Source organism: Myxocyprinus asiaticus, chromosome 25, assembly GCF_019703515.2.
Source record: "Myxocyprinus asiaticus isolate MX2 ecotype Aquarium Trade chromosome 25, UBuf_Myxa_2, whole genome shotgun sequence".
Classification (NCBI taxonomy): domain Eukaryota; kingdom Metazoa; phylum Chordata; class Actinopteri; order Cypriniformes; family Catostomidae; genus Myxocyprinus; species Myxocyprinus asiaticus.
The window spans coordinates 43,348,613-43,361,150 of NC_059368.1; the positions used below are offsets into that span (position 1 = coordinate 43,348,613).

General features: G+C 38.2%; 1 long non-coding RNA gene and 1 pseudogene across 2 annotated transcripts; both read right to left on the minus strand.

Moving 5' to 3' along the window:
* Positions 1-4,173: 4,173 nt before the first annotated feature.
* LOC127416012 (macrophage mannose receptor 1-like) lies at positions 4,174-6,062 on the minus strand (annotated as a pseudogene).
* Positions 6,063-6,739: 677 nt separating this feature from the next.
* Positions 6,740-10,321, minus strand: LOC127415890 (uncharacterized). 2 transcript variants are annotated; one of them, XR_007893006.1, is made up of 4 exons: positions 10,176-10,321; positions 9,107-9,146; positions 8,827-8,972; positions 6,740-8,735 (listed from the first exon to the last, which is right to left on the minus strand). It is a non-coding gene; the product is annotated as an uncharacterized LOC127415890 (long non-coding RNA). The 2 variants fall into 2 exon arrangements; XR_007893007.1 differs by lacking the exon at positions 9,107-9,146.
* Positions 10,322-12,538: the final 2,217 nt, after the last annotated feature.

Below are 12,538 nucleotides of genomic sequence, written 5' to 3' on the forward strand. Positions count from 1 at the left end.
ATGAAATATCCATCCAATTGAAAGGGGTGGTGTAGATCTAAAATGATCAGTTTAAAAGAAGAATATTAGCCATGTTAATGTTTGAATGTGGTGCGTACGTTTATTACATAATTTTTGTCCCCCGCACTTTTCCAAGCTAAACCCATAATGAGTCCAAATGGTGGATTTGTATACAGTATTCTTTGCGTTTTGATACTTTGGGCTGATTGAGTGTCCATCTAGCCAATCACAGGTGAGTTTCATGAGCAGAAACAACCCTTACGTAAAAGGCTGTCAGTCAATGCGTCTCCGTTCATTTCTACAAAGTAGCTTTCAACAATGCCATGTTTTTATCTCCATTGGTGTTGATCTAAATTAATAATCTAGAGATGAGGAACACACATGCGAGAGTTATTTATCGGCATGTCTTTCTTGATTGGCAGCATTAAGTGAAATGCACTGCAAAAAACCCCCAAAGGACAATCAGTCTTTTAAGCACACTTTGTAAGTGGAGTTCATATCAGCGCACGAGTCTTCATTAAGTTACGCTTTTTACATTATGTTTGTGAGGTAATTAAGCAGATTACTAGATCTGTGTTAAATATTTAAAGCTATTTTTAATATCCACTCTTGTTTTTTTACCTCAATGTTGGTGCGCAGTCGACAAACTGAGTAAATGATGAGAGAATTTTCATTTTTGGGTGAACTATCCCTCTAATAGAAACTTTAAGCAGCAGATGCGATGTTCTGTGGTCCATTGCGTGTATGTGACTTCACTCACTTCCTGATGTCGTAACCATAATTTCTAAAGTATTTGTACTGTGCCATTGTAAGGACTCGGGAACGACCTCTGTGGTCATGAGCATGGGCAGAGACTCGGGAACGACCTCTGTGGTCGTGGGCATGGGAAGAGACTTGGAAACGACCTCCGTGGTCAAGAACATGGGAAGAGACTCGGAAACGACCTCCGTGGTTGTAAACACGGGAAGAGACTTGGAAACGACCTCCGTTGTCATGAACATGGGAAGAGACTTGGAAACGACCTCAGTGGTCATGAACACAGGAAGAGACTTGAGAGTAGAAGCCTTTTTTCTCCTCCTCCTCCTCCTCCGGATGGACGAGGCAGGCAATGCTGGCTCTGGGACGGACGAGGCTGGCAATGCCGGCTCTGGGATGGACGAGGCTTCCAGCTCGTTGGCCGTGGGAGGCGTGGGCGTTGGCTCGTTGGCCGAGGCAGGCATGGGAGCTGGCTCTTTGGCCGTGGCAGGCGTGGGCGCTGGCTCTTTGGCCGTGGCAGGCATGGGCGCTGGCTCTTTGGCCGTGGCAGGCGTGGCAAACTGACAATTTGTGAGGAAGGGTCTTCATGGCCCTACGCACCGACATCAGTGGTGGATAATTCAACTTGGAAACAGGGGCCATGGAAGGCTTCGAGACAGGGGCCGCGGGAGGCTTGGAGCAAGGAGTCGCGGAAGGCTTGGCTGTGACATGGCATGGAGCAGACTCAGACTTGGCTGTGACTTGGCGTGGAGCAGACTCAGACGTGGCCGTGACATGGCGTGAAGCAGACTCAGACGTGGCCGTGACACGGTGTGAAGCAGACTCAGACTTGACTGTGAAATGGCGTGGAGCAGACTCAGACATGGCTGTGACATGGTGTGGAGCGGACTCAGGCATGGAGGTCTCGGAAGCCGGGATCGTGATTGAGAGAGGAGAATCCTCTGAAGTGAGAGTTTCTAATATTAGCTTCACGTATTCCTCCCACGTGTAATTTCTGGTCTCTGGCAATTCCCTCCACTGGCGAGCTGTGAGTCCGATCCGGTATATGGATTTCAGGGTGGAATCATCAAATCCTGTGTGGCTGGCAACGGTGGTGAAAAAATGGGAGTATTCCCTTATAGATAAATCTGCTCGGCTCAGTTGGACAAAGTATGCCGTTAGATCCATTTGTGTGGTGAGTTGTTCTGTAACGTTTGAAGGAAGTATGAAAGCAAGATCTAGGTACAGCGTAAAACTAGGAACTAAGAAATAAAACAAACATTACAACCACGATAGGAACCGGTACATGAAATGGAGAAAACAACACATAACAACTCACAAAGACTGGATAGAAATCTGGGCATTATATACACAGGGGTAAATGAGGAAATGAAACAGAGGTGAGAACAATAGGGAACAGTTGGCAGTAATGAGGGCAGGGAATTATGGGAAGTGTAGTCCAGGGGGAACAGATGACAGGGGCAAAACACAAGGCAAAGCAACAGTGAATCATGACAGCCATAGTGACACTCGACACTACGTGACAGATCAGGAAAGTAAATATTATGTTTTTCAAGAGATGATGCAAAGTGAACAGCCTAAACATCCTCCTCAAACTCATATGTTAAATGAATTACCCACGGTCTGTATTGTAGACTGAAAAAAAAAAAAAAAAAAAAAACTTTCACCCACCTGTCTTTACTTCGTATTTGTGTCCAGAGATGCTGCTGTTATATTGGAAGAGAAATGGGCATGAGGCAAATATGGTTAAGCCAGATGGATGATGGACACTGCTTCTAATTCTTCGTTTGTAGAGTAAAGTGAGTAACATAAGAAGAGAGCTTTTCCAGCATATATTTGGATATGGATAAAATGCCAATTGCGGACTTCCAGTTTTTCATTCATGACACACTAAAGACTGAAAACTTATTTTCTTCCTAACTAGAGGTTAATTTGAATGTACAAATAAAAATCATAGAACATTTAAGCATATGAATAACTGTCTTATATAAGAGCATTTTTACTGATATTAAGAACATGTTTAAATGTACATTAAGAATCTAAGCAATGACAAGAATCACACTGTTCCTGTTTATAAACCCATTATTTCAAAGAGTGTCACAGTCAAGACAAGATAACATGACATTTTCTGAAATTGTTTTTAAAACATTATTTTTAAATGATCATGAAAAAAAACAAAAAAAAAAACAGAACAAAAGCTTAATTAAAATCTTTAACTCAAGAAGACATTCTTAAACAGACAGTTCACATGTATGTATTGATGCTAAATAATATCCCTTAAGTAAAACAGTAAATCAAAGTGAAATTAGAGTGTAAATGTTTATATCCATCATCTCGTCACTTTTCTGAATCATGAGAACTGAAACACACTATTCATCTCAGGACTTCAATAACAAAGAGCTACTCAGAAAAAAAAAAAAAAGACAAATTTAGAAAGTAAAAAAGATTTTCTTGAATAATTACATATAAAATGGATATCAAACATTGTGAAATTGTGGCTCCACAGACGATGAAGATGATGATTTTGTCTTCATGTAAAATATAAAGAGAAAGACACAGAGGTTTAACAAAAACATTAAGGTATAGAAAGAAATTACAACACACACACACTTGTACAAGGGTTGGTTGAGGGTTGCTTTTGAAATGTATTGCACTACAGATGACAGAATACATGCTGTAAAATGTAATTTGTAATGTATTCTGTAAGATTACTCAAGGTCAGTAACGTAATCGAAATACTTTGGATTACTTCTTTAGCACTGGTAGATTTTTTCACTTGTTTTGACTATAAAAACTCTGCCAGTACAGTAAGACAAAATACACATGTTAAAAATACATTCTCTGAATAACCTAAATATCTTATGCAGTGTGGCTTCTAAAACAAGATAAAGCAAACTGATCATGTTTTCAGGATTCTCATCAAGAATAAGATTTTTGTCCTAATGTGAAAGGTCTTACTAGAGAGAAAAAAATATAATCTAACATACATTTTCTTGATAAAAAAATACGACCGTGCTTGGGAACAAGTGCATTTAAAACGGGTAGAAAGAGCATTTTAGCTTAGCATAAAGATACATGTTCACATGAAAATTTACACAAGGTTTATTTCTATTTCTGCTGCTACAAACGTACTTCTCTGTCTGCTCGTATGAATGTAACACATCATAAGAAAGTGTTTCACTGCTGTTCAAACATTCTTTGTATCACATCATCTATATGTATAAATGTTTTCCAACTGAATAGACTAAATATTCCATTAAAAAAATGACAATAAAATGCAAGTAATCTCTTCAGTAATTACAATACTTTTTGAATGTAAATGTATTCTGATTACCAACGATTTAAGTTGTAAATGTAGTGGAATACAGTGGCTTATATTTTGTATTTTAAATCTGTAATACCGTTACATGTATTCCTTTACTCCCCAACCCTGCTTGTACCTTCATAGTTGGTGCAGATAAAGTTGAGTTTGTGAGTTTGAAGAAGACTGATCCAGCGCTGATCTCCTCCAGACTGAACTGCTCCAACTCTCGGTCCATCACTGCAGTAATCCTGTCCTGTCCCGTCACCTTCAGCCCAGTTCTGATAGCACACAACCTCCCCTCTCAACCAGATCCACATGTTCATGACACAGTAGTGATTTAGACCCATCCACACCGTTGCAGTCGACGCCTTTTGAACCACTTCTGTCACCTGACTCTGAATCTACTTTGAGTGAACTGACACCAGATCCACATGATTCTGTCTGTCTGAGCTTCATTCCAGGTCAGATTCAGTTTAATCAAAACCAGTTTTGCAGTGAAATTGATTCTCTGGATGTGAGTGAATCTAAAAACCTTCATGACAGACAAACAGAGTTTTTCTATAACAGTTCCAGTCATCCCATCGTCCATGTTCAGTCTTGTCCCAAAGCACTGAACAGTTTTTATTCCCCGCATCATTATGAGGAACGCCTGTCATCCAGTTTCTGAATGAGGATTCACTCTGATTGGACCACTCCCATGAGTCTCTGAACAGACCGATCCAGGCCCCAGATGAACCGAATTTATTGTTCCTGATCTTCTCAATCTGTTGATTTTCAGTTGGGTTCCTCACACTGACCAGATCTGTGTGAATCTCTCTGCAGTAATTCTGAGCATCTCTCCAAATCATCCAAGAGTGCACAGGGATGTATCCTTTACTGTTGTCTTTTAAAGAAAATAAACAGCTCTCACTGTTTTTGATTTACAATGATTTATAGACAAATTAAATCATATTATGTAAAATGTCACTTTTGTAAGGGTATCCAGTGTTGTGGCTGAAGGTCTCCTGTGCGTTGTCTTATTGTGTGCATTAATTTTGTTATTTCGTTCCAATTAAATAACTAATTTTAACTATATTATTTGTTTTATGATCCCCGTTTATTTTATCTGACTCCAATTATAAAAGTAGGTCCTTAAAAGGATATATTAATGTTCCAATCTTAATTATTATTATTAAATTTGGTTTAACATTTGATCATCGTATTTAACTCTGTTTTATATTGTACTCGTTCATTCAGATTCCTGTCGCTTAGAGAGTCTCCCGCCAGCCGTGTACGCGGATCTCACGGTCACAAATACGCCAGTATTGGTCATTAGACAGAGGTAATTGACTGAATACTAATTAAATGGCTGCTCATGCTTGCCCTTTTATCTAAAAGTATTTTGTTTAGTCCCCTTAGATAGTAAACACTTAATTAGAGTAACATTATTTCTACCCAGAGGTCATGACCACTAAACTTTACAAAGATAGACCAACAATACCTAAGATAAAAATAGCTTTAAATAATCATGCCATAGTTTCCTATGTACACCTTGCTAGAAAATATTACAATAACCAGAGGTTTAGACTTCACCCTATTTAGGCTTAGTCGACAAATTCATGTTGTCCTAAACGGAAATTTCGTATCGAGCCTGTACACTCCAAGTACACTTGAACTAATGCCAATCTGTTAGTCGGAGCTCTAAAGTCTCAGTCGGTGTGCCCCATGCTCCACTCAAAACTGAGCTTTCGTCCGCCACTAATCTGGTCGTAGATTTGCGGAAACATGGATTTAACGTGATCTACTAAAGACAATAATTTCAGAATAAATCAGAATAAACTCAAATGTAACAATTTATTTACCAGGTAAAATAATACATTCATCAATTCCAATTAGACAATAATAAGTCAAATTTAAACATTTATCAAAACATAAGAAATAAGAATTGCATACCTGGTAGAGAAAACGACACACAGCAATTGTGCGGGAGATCTGACTACAGACTACCTGATTCATTTGCCATCTCTCCTTAAGTACCAAACAATTCTATTGTTATTTCAGATGTGTGTGTTTGATGTTATTCAGGATTTGGTTTACAATATAGGAGGTTATAAGTAGACCGTTGAAACTTGTAATTGAGTACGTCATTTGATGTTTACAAAGAATGCACCTAATCTGCATACAGCATATGGCTCCTGTGAGAGACCTGGGATGGGCATGCCCCTGATAGAATACAGTATCTTACTAAGTTCTTAAATCTTACTTGTGATTTGACTTTGCTAAAAGGGAATGAGACCGTTTTACCAGGTGCACTGAGACCTCTTGAATGATACCAAACATGTATGATCAGAAAACCTTTTACATTGCAGGACAGGATAAGTCATAACTTAGTTTTTGGTGACCCTAAAGTGACCTGAGGTGAGGTATGGAAGAGAGGGGGCAGATGTGAGTGAGATTTGCATTTTATGGTCCTTACTCAGAAGGGTGTTTTGTCTCAGGTGGAGCTGCTCTTCTGTGTGAGATTTTTATGACGTTGGTTCTCGCAGATTTCTTTGACTTTTACCGGAAATGGCGCCTTTTGGGCATAGACATCTGGTGCCAGCCTTACACTTTATTACAGTGGTGGCCAAAAGTTTGGAATAATGTACAGATTTTGCTCTTATGGAAAGAAATTGGTACTTTTATTCACCAAAGGGGCATTCAACTGATCACAATGTATTGTCAGGACATTAATAATGTGAAAAATTACTATTACAATTTGAAATGTTTTGTTCTCATCAAAAAATCCTCCACGTGCAGCAATGACAGCTTTGCAGGTCCTTGGCATTTTAGCTTTCAGTTTGTCCAGATACTCAAGTGACATTTCACCCCACGCTTCCTGTAGCACTTGCCATAGATGTGGCTGTCTTGTCGGGCACTTCTCACGCACCTTACAGTCTAGCTGATCCCACAAAACTTCAATGGGGTTAAGATCCATAACACTCTTTTCCAATTATCTGTTGTCCAATGTCTGTGTTTCTTTGCCCACTCTAACCTTTTCTTTTTGTTTTTCTGTTTCAAAAGTGGCTTTTTCTTTGCAATTCTTCCCATTAGGCCTGCACCCCTGAGTCTTCTCTTTACTGTTGTACATAAAATTGGTGTTGAGCAGGTAGAATTCAAAGAAGTCTGCCAAAGCAAAATTCCAGGTCGCTGAAGCTAATTTTATGATATTCATCTTGCGCTCAGCACACAAGCCTGGTTTCATGTGTGACGCGCATGAGTAGAAAACAGGATAGAGATGCGAGTGAGAGTGGATTTGAGGAGAGAGACAAGATATTCCAAGTGTATTCCTTTGGAATAATTCATGGGATTGTGTTCATTGTTTGAGTGACAAGATTGCAAGACAGCAGTGTCTGTTGTGTTCTTCACATTGCAATGGCTGAAAACAGAAAAATGCAAGAACACACAACACAGCGCTTTAACAATAGATGACTGTAGAGTAACCTCATCACATAATTCATTACTTACATAGTTGTATCCAGATAACGAAAACACATTTGCATTTACACCTTCTTTGAATGTGGTCAGAATCCGTTCCTGACCACCTCCGAATGTGGTTTCAGTGATCCGATCACAATGCATTTTGGGTGCATTTACACCTGGCATTTAATGTGGTCAAGTGCAATCCTATAGCAATCCAACCACCGAAAATGCAATATTTTCAACATGTTTGAATCAAGTTTTTTTGAACTCAGTGTCAGAACTATGTATGTGATATTTGTTAAAGAGTCTGTTCACTTAAATATTAAAAAATTTATATTTATAATATATACATTGTAAATAATTGTATTACTTATTTATTAAATTGAGGAAAATGATTAATGACAGGAACATGATCAACATGAGGAACAACAAGAACAATAGTAATTACAATTTATTTACAAATATGTTTAAAGGTGCTATTTGTAAGATTGACAACAAGTGTTTGAAATGGGTACTACAGTCTAAATTCTAAATATTGGAGAGTTGTCTGCCCCGCCCCAGACTCGAAGCTCATGTGGGTTGCCAGAATGAGGACACGCAACAGGATCCGTTTTAAAGGATTTCTGGGCTTTAAGCTGTCTCCATCTTCAAAAGGCATCTCCAATAAAATCCTTGTTTTACTTCGCCTCTGGTCATGGTGGTTTTTAGACGGATGGCGAAGCTTTTTAGGTCGGGTGGAATCTGTTATCTCTGATCCAGTTCGTTTGCTGGCTTCCATGGCTGCAGCAAGCAGTGTTGTTTGCCTGCAAACTTGTGCAAATCTGGCAACACGGCGGTGTCGAAATACTATTGGTGAGTGGGCAGTGGGCGGGATCACACAGGCCAAAACATAAACAGAAATTCCCGCCTGGAATGGAAACTTCAAAGTAGAATATACTGGCTGTAGCATTGTTATCGGAGAAGCCAGTATTTCAACTTAGCATGTTTCCTAATTCTCTAATGACATATTATGGTCATTTTATGATTTAGTACAGTAAAAATATTACATATAGCACCTTTAAATTACAAGAACAACAGGAACAATAACAACAAATGTAACACCTTAAACCTGAAACAGTAAAAAATTCAAATCAATCCATATAAAATCTTAAAAGGCACTTAAAAACTCAAATTCCTGCAGGTTTTCACTATTTATTGTTGGAAATCATGGAGAGGTCCAGCTCTGGGATGTTTCCTAAAAAAAAAACAACCAAGGTTAGTTTTGTCTTCCACCTTGGGAGTGACAATGATGCACCATTAGGAATATAGTGCCCACTAACACCTACCCATCTGCTGGGGGCCTTCGTCCTCTGTAGAGTCCTCAGAAACCACTGAACCATCTTCACAATCAAAGTTTGTCCTCATTGAAACAACAGGGTTGCTGGCCCTCAGCTGCTTCAACTTGTAACCTGCCACTCAAGTTCTCAGCAATCTGAAATTGCATCCATGTTAATGCAATAAGCTTTGAATGCATTTTCAAATCTACATTGAATTTTGCTACATTCATCCCAAGGCAACACAGGGATAGTTCACACAAAAATGAAAATTATCTCATCATTTACTCACCCTCATGCCATCCCAGATATGATTGACTTTCTTACTTCGACTGAACACATTTGAAGAAAAATAGAAAAATATCTCAGCTCAGTAGGTCCTTAAAATGCAAGTGGATGGTGATCAAGCTTTTGAAGCTCCAAATATCACAGACAGTCAGCATAAATGTCTCCATACGATTCCAGCGGTTAAATTAAGTATAGAAGCTTCTAAAGCGATACGAACGGCTACGTTAGTAGCACTTGAGTACTTAATCTCTACGCCGCATATCCCAAAAAACATTGTTATCTAAGTAGCATATACTGTATAAAACACTCGTAATTTAATGAGAGCTTTGAATCGCTCTTAAGTCTAAGTGCAACTTCAAGTGTCTTTCTTGCATATTTCACAGTTTATCAGAGAAAAAGAGATATTTAATAAATGAAATGAATATATCTGATCTTTGGAAAGCCACTGTGCATTGTTTCAGAGGATCATTTTTTTTTTGGAAAAAAATCACATTGAAATCAATAGGCAGTCTGTGCATGCGACATGATACAGGTAGGTCTAAATTAGAACTAATGTCAGATTTAAATTTACATGACACTTAAGTAAGGGATAATCCATGCCTAGGTTAAACGATTTTAATGCACGATGTGGAGGCGAATGACCACCCAACGCGAACCACTCCGCAAAGTGCATTTAAAATCGTTTAACGCACACCTAGCCTTAGATTATCCCGCTTATACCATGGTCACTTGCCAGCACTGATTAGTTACAGCTATTATTGATTTTTATGGTGCAAATTTGGACTGCAAGAACAGCAACATTTAACTTTATCTACAGGTCGTTAGATGTAGAGTTCTCCCCGTTCAAAATCAGTCACAGAGATAAAGTAGTGCGATATTATCAGTTTTTTGGAGATCAAACACTATTTAAAACCTGTGAATTTCAATACTCAATCCAGAAACAATAATAGCTACATAATGTAGAAGGGTTGGCACTCCTCAGAACATGTTATATTTAATTCCTATTTTCTGTCATTTGCACACTGAGTAAAAACCTGCGTTGCTGACGTGACAGTTGTAAAAGTAACACTTACTTGTACATGATGAGGAGAAAATCATCCAAAACGCTGTAATCCTGTAGACTAACCTCTGAAATATCCATATGGTATCCATTAAGGGTGCACGACTGTTTGAATTAAAAATGAAATCGCGATGTGGACTTACACAGCTTACACTTCAAAACAGCAAAAGGCTGCATATTATGAAACAGTTTCCATCCATTCAGAGCTTCAGTCAGCGATGCGTGATGGCGGGGCACCCTCTAGCGGTAAGATCTTGCAGCACATGTTGAGCAGTGCAGGTTTTGCTTTCATAGCACTATATAAATCGTCTTGCCGAACAGTGAAAGACACATTTGATGGGTCACGTTTACCTTCTCTCCCCCTCCATGCAAAACAGCTGATTGTCAATTCATACTTTCCTCACAAACGCTTTGGGTGAGTAATAGGCCTGATGAACACTGCTGTCTTTTCCATGTTTCCTGTAGCACTTCACAGTTCAATTTAAGACTGCACTGCATGACTTGATGATGTGGTTTTGTGATGTGACGGTTAATCCCAGCTCTGAGACTATATTCGCATCTGGAGGTCATTTGAGCAGAGGCATAATACTCTCTCCATGTCTCATTATGGAGGACAGCAGAGTAGATGCATTAATACAGAACAGTGATTAAATGTGACGGAACTACCTGAGCATTAAACGGTTTTAACACACGTATTCCAACTAGTCAGAATCGAGTATTTGAACAGACCATGGAATAATACATTATAACTTGGCCGTCTTTAAAAATCATAACTATAATGGCAATAGAAAGATGATATGTTCTTATTACACAGATTTATTTAGAAGACATATAGTATGTAAGTAAAGTGACGCTGCTGTTAAAAACTTAAGTAAATTGGCCAAAATAAGTAATTAAAATATGGTTAACAAAGGAGATTAGAGTGAGAGTGTGCAATAGGCAATTCACTCTCTCTCTCTTCCTCCTCTTCTTCCTTCCTCCAATGGATGGTTCAAATAGACATATAGTCTGTTTACATGGCAGTCACAAGTTACACGTTGCGTAATGGCAGTAAGATTACAAGTATACAGTGCCTAGAACTCTAACCAGATGATTAATATACTATACATATAATTTACTTGTCCGTAACAGAGAGATGTCTTGTAATAGAGAGAGATATGATTTAAAACGGTCAGAACTCATAGATGAAGTTTACTGTTATTTTATTTGTTCTTCCAGTTATGATAGCTTTAACTAATGAATGACCATGTGTCACGTCCTGTGTGTGTTTTTGTGGTGCTGTCATGTGTTCTCCCTGTGACATTTCTCTCTCTTTCTCTCTGTGCAGGTGGATCAGTCGTGCTTTTAAAAAGACTGTGTCACCACTAGATGGAGAGTTCGCTCCAGATTCAGATTTTGGATTCTCCCTCCAACGCAGACCAAATGTGCTTTTAGTATCAAGACAATGTTTGATACTTTGATGTCTAGTGTGTTCTGTTCAACTACAGGATTAACCATTTTCTGTTCATTTCAGTCACATTTGGCATTTCGTAACATCTCAAGTATTCTATAAACAAATGAATCTCCATTGTGATTGGATGGATGCTATAATTATAGTAATGCTATAATTAAAGATAATTACCAGAGTAATCTTTAACTAAATGAAATTAATAAAACAAATATATTAATTTAATTTTGTTAAAGGTTATTCAGTTCAATTTGATTTAAATTTGTCATGAAATTGAAATGTGTAAATCTTAAAAAAGTTTTGAGTGCATGTACTAACCCTCATGTCATTATTTTCTTTGTTCCGTGGAACACAAAAGGAGAATATTTAAAAAATGTGTTGACCAATGAAAGTTGACTGGAACTTTCAAGCTTTAAAAAGGATGCAAATCAAAATAAAAGAATCATAAAAGTAGTTTATACAAACTCTGCACTATATTTCAAGTCTTCTGATGTGATATTGCAATATGATTGCTTTGTGTAAAAAACAGACTGAAATTTAAATCATTATTCAATGAAAAGCTCTCATTGGCACATTCCTGAGTTCATGAGAGAAGCAACGATATCCAGTTCGTAAACAAATCCTTCTTTTGAGCGAATCGGGATTACGAAATTGCTCAATATGATTTGTTCACAGCTCACAGACTCACAGAAGATTATCAGTGAATAACGACTAAAATTTAATTGTGTTTCTCACCCAAAGTTATTATATTACTTCGGAAGACTAGAAATTTAGCCATCAGAGTTGTATGGACTATTCTATTACACTGTAATGGTGCTTCTGTGTCCTTTTTGAGGCTTGAAAGCTCCAGTCCCCATTCACTGTATTGCAAGGAAAAGAGCGACCAGTGCATTCTTCAAAAATTCTTATTTTGTGTTCCATGGAGGAAA